Here is a 5,453-nt window from a genome sequence, read left to right as displayed (position 1 = left end):
AGTTATGTCCATAAAGGACATAATGGGCAACTAGTTGGTGTTATATTTCTGTGACTTGATAATATGGGACCAGAGCTAAGATTTAGAAGAGAAAGCACAAAGTCTGAAACCACCCACTTAAAATCTATCCAAACATTATATTGCTTCTAATTTCTATCACATAATTTCTGGATATTACCTTAGGTAAAATGAGAAATATCTCAATTAAAAATTCAAAAACTTTTCCTAGGAAATTGTTAAAAGTAGTATCATTAGAGTCAGACAAATTAGAATTGATAGAAGAAATTTAAGATCTGTAGCAATTTCTCATGCTAATGGACTAAAGTACCTCTTGAGTCTTTCTTCTCATCAATGTCTGTGGTTAAATTATATCTGTTGAGATAAAATTATCCACATAATACCATTACCTAGGTCTCCTGTGTATAAGAACAATGGAATGTGCTTCCATACTTTGTTAATGCACTATGTTCTGAAAGAATATTAACTTTTTATCTTACACAAGATCCTAATGGGAACATTTTTACACTAAAATAATTGTTCAGAATGGTTCTCTGCTCATAATTGCAACAAATTTTATAAAACTACAGATTTTGGAAGACACTACTGTATATTGCATTTTGCATTGTTAATAAACTAGACATCATGATGCAGTTTAAATATTTATCAAGTTGATATATGCACTCTATCTATTTATAGATCAGGAGGGCATGGTAATAAAAATATATCATTGAATCAAATATCTAGCTCACTCCACAAAATGCCATCCTTGCTATAATTTCACTTAAGGTAATCATATAACTCATTCTAGCCTGTACTTTTCTAACACTATTCTGTGGATCCATTGTCATGATCCTTCAAATATAACATCTAACAACTTCCAGAAGTAAAAATTTAGAACAACAATAGGAAAAGAAATACATGTTTGGTACTCTAACTACTTTGGTGTATGTAGGTGTGAGAACAAGTGAGAGAGTAGCAGAAGGCTTCATTTCAGCATTAGGACCAAGCCACATTCTCCAACATGTTTAGAAAAGACCTTATATTTTGAACTTTAAAAAAAAGCTAACATTATGCTTCCTCACCACTCCATTCTGGGGTCTATTACTCTCATAGGTTAGAACTATAGGAAACTGAAAGCGTTAGCTGATTACTAGAATTAGTACCTCCCAAATCCCATAGCCATTCTCCTCCTTGTGTACAATGTATGTAAATAATATATGACAATATCTTTGGGTTATTTGAAAGATAATAAAATAGAAATATATTCAGTAAACATCTTAAATTATGTATTATCCTAGTCCATTTTGTGTTGATTTAATAAAGTAGCCAAGTCAGGGTAATTTATAAAGTAAAGAGGTTTATTTCACTCACCATGCATGGTGTCAGCATTCTAGTGCTAGCCCCCAGCTGTGTCACAAAGTGATGGAAAAGCAGCACAGGAAATGTCTGTGTGCAAAAGCAATGTGTGCACTGGGAGGCCTAGCTTTACAACAACTCACCCAAACAAGAAATAATTTGCCCCACAAGACCAGTATTAATACCCATGGGGCAATTAATCGCCATGACCTGCTTCTCTTCCACTAGGTTCACTTGTAAATGTTCCAGCACCACCCAACACTGCCGCACTGAAGCCCAATCTTCCAGCACATGAACTTCTTGGGTCATAATCAAATCAGATCCAAACCACAGGACCGTGTATTATATTAACTCTCAAAAAAATGGTAATGTCTGTGTATAGCATAGATAGAAATTCTTCATTAATCAATCCATTTTCTTGGAAAAACCTATACCTGGACTAGTTCAGAAAATTCTGTTGTTTAATTAATAAATAAAAGTTATATCTATTTATGATATGTTATGTGATATTTTATATATGTACACTTTGTGGGATGACCAAATCAAGATAATTAACATATCCATTTCCTCAAATACTTATCAATTTTGTGGTGAGGACATTCAAAATCTGCTCTCAGCAATTTTGAACTATCCAAACATTGTTATTAATCATAATCACCATTTTGTACAGAGAAATTTTAAATAAATTTTGAATGGATGAATGCAAGTAAGTGGCATACTACCTTAAAATGACTCACCAACGGGGAAATGGAAATATAAAATCCACCCTATTATATGATAGATTTCTCCAAGACAATAAAAAAATATGATCTATATCAACATCAATGTAACCCCAAAATATAAGATGTGGCAAAAGCATGTGAGGATATGTTAAAATGTGATATAATTTTAAATCATATCAAAAACATTTTATACTGATCATGAATGTTATATTTGTCTAGAGTAATAAAAATAAACTGAGAGGCTAAATGTTAAATTAATGATAAATTTTCCTTAACAGAAGGTGAAAAGGAATAAATTGGAGGTGGAGGTCCAAGGACACTTCAGAATTATCTATAATGTCATATTTATTTTAGCAATTTGAAATAAGTTAGCTGATTTTTAAAACACTGAATTTTCAGATGAAATGCATATTCATCAAGAAAATGAAATTTAACATCAGTTTTTGGATTGGCACATAATATCTGTACATACTTATGAGGTACATAGAAGGCTTTCATTTATATGTAAGTAGGGTAGTGACCAACTCAGGATAACTAGCATATCCACTACCCTAAATTTTTATCATTTCTTTATGTTAAATACATTTAAATTTCTCTCTCCTAGATGCAGACGAAAACAACGCTGAAATTCCAACTCACCCCAGAAAGAATGGCTGCTATCAAGAAATCAACCAGGGCCAAGGATTTAGCTCAGTGTTTCCACCACCTGCCTCATAGGCACAAGGTCCCAAGTTCAATCCCTGGTACCAAAAAAAAAGAAAGAAAAAAAAATCAACCAATAACAAATGCTGGCGGGTTCTAGGGAGAAAGGAACCCTTCTCCATTGTTGGTGGGAGTGCAGACTGGTGCAACCACTGTGGAAATCAGTATAAGGATACCTCAAAGAACTAGGATTAGAGGTCCCATTTGACCCAACTATTCCTCTGCTGGGTATCTTCCCAAAAGAATTAAGAGTCATACCACAGCGATATATATGCACCCATGTTTATAGCTGCACAGTTTGTAATAGCTAAAACTTGGAAACAGCCCAATTGCCCATCAAATGGTGACTAGATAAAGTTGTGGGTTTTTAGGGGCTGGGGATTTAACTCAGTGGCTCAGGCGCCTGACTCACAACCACAAGGTCCTGAGCTAGATCTCCAGTTCAAAAAAAAAAACACATGTGGTTTTTTAAAATGGAATACTACTCAGCCATAAAGAATGAGAAACTAGAGAAATTTATAGCTAAATGAATGCACATTGAGGCAATACTCTTAAGTGAAATAAATAGAACACATGTGTGTAAATACCAAATAGTTTCTCTGGTGTGAGAAACTAAAAGTATAAATAAGGATCAAAATGTATAATAGACAATGTGAAATAGGAAGAAAAGGTCTGAAGGAGTAGGGGAAGTGGGAGGGGTAGGGGAAAGGAAAGAAGTGAGAAGAAAAAATATAAGAAAAGGAAAAAATGGAAACAAAATCTTTGTAAATAAGGAAGGGTGGAGGAGGGTGAAGGGAGGGCAGGGGAATGGGGAAAAAATAAGAACCAAGATACATCATGTAAAGGTACAAGATCCCAATGATGAATGTAACTGTATTGCATACCTAAGATGTACCAATAAACTTAATGGAAAAAAATTTGTCTCTTCTAACTATTCTGAAGTGTATAATCCATTACTATAACTTATGGTCACCACGCTGTGCCAGAGAACACCAGCATGTATTCCTGCTATCAAACAACGGCATCGCACCTGTTGACAGACCTGCCTGCTTTCATCCTTCCCCTTACTCTCCCCAGCTTCTTTCAGTCAAGCACCCTGGCATTTCATCTTTATTTTTAGGAGCCACTCTTTGAGTACTTATGAATCAAAAGAAATAAGATGTGGGCCAGGGACTTAGCTCAGTGGCACCACGCCTGCCTCACAAGCACAAGGTCTGAAGTTTGATCCCTGGTACCAAAAAAAAAAAAAGAAAAAAAGAAGGGGCTTGATAAACTATACAGATAAAGACTGCATAAAAAATGTTTTGCCCCCATGAGAATAATGGAAATAACTTTCTATGATTCACTGTTTAGCTAATGCAAATTACCTCTTCAAGACTCAACCCAATTGTTGCAGAGAGGAATCCAAACAAATTTTATTAGGGAATGACAAGCAACAAGAATATAAAATTAAGGAACTTACAATAAAGTAACTTTCAGTGCAATCACTTATTTCAGCAGTTGATGGATTCTATTAGCAGAGTCATTTTGGCACTGGTTTCCAGGTGAGGCATGATTAATTGTGACTCCTGCAAGGCACTAATTCATCATTAACCAAGTAAATAAATACTTTTACATCTTTAATTTCAGTACCTAAATCAACCAGAAAGAAATTAGTCTATTAACTAAGGGATGAGAAATAGCATCTATAAAACTAAAAGCTGATGTTGACCAGGAAGGAATCCAAGTAAAGCTCAACAGTACAGCATAGGAATGGACACTGAGAGCAGGAAACCAAGGTCACAGTCCTGATGGGTTCTAGCGGAAAAAGTCAGCCAAAGCCCTGAGTATCCATGAAGCCTGACTCAGGACTTTGAGGAGAGACCTGGGTGAAGTAGTTGTCATGGAATTTGAACTGGATACATGGGCTGTGATGGGACATGACCTTGTGCGAAATGGGAGAAATGGAAGGACCTCTCAGCACAATGCTATGCCACAAGACGAAGAAATGTCAGCTGCATTAGACTATGAGAGTCAGCTGTGCTGCCACCAACCAGGTGCTACATGGTATCCAGCATTTTCTTAGGACAGAGGTTCAAACTTGACCATGGTTCAGAATGAATTGGTCCACTGGATAAAATTTATCTCCCCTGGCCCAACTCCAGAAGCTCTGGCTCAATACAATGGGAATGCAACCCAGAAATCTACTATTTTATAGCAATCTCTATGCAGATTTCTGGTAAGAAACCATAGACTAGAAGGTACTTGTGAAACAAGATGAGTAAGTTATCTTCTATGTTCCAGGATGATGCCTAATAAATATGCCTCACTAGCACAAACAGAAAGGCAGAAATTGACCATTACCACTTTGTTGCTCTGGTTATTCTATGAGTTCATGTCAGAGCTTCATTATGTTCTGTCCAATTTTCAGAGACTATTAATAAATAGATTAAACTCTTTATACTTATTTTAAGTCAAAATTTCAATTCACTTTTGCATACCAATCGAGAATATAACATGCAGCTATATTACAGTAGAAAAGGTATTGGATAATAAAGGCAAAAAATGAATTCAAATTCCAGTTCCATTTCTGGGTAAATTTGTCATACTGACATGTTACTAACAGCTCAGCATCTCAAGTTCCTTGACTAAAAACTTGGAATAATAATAACACCTATGGATAATGATCATCGT

This window comes from Heterocephalus glaber, unplaced genomic scaffold (genome assembly GCF_053883595.1).
Source record: "Heterocephalus glaber isolate CG9 unplaced genomic scaffold, H.glaber_assembly_v1.0 deba00000122, whole genome shotgun sequence".
In the NCBI taxonomy this organism is placed as follows: Eukaryota; Metazoa; Chordata; class Mammalia; order Rodentia; family Bathyergidae; genus Heterocephalus; species Heterocephalus glaber.
The sequence above is the reverse complement of the archived record's forward strand: the minus strand, read 5'-3'. Positions refer to the sequence as shown.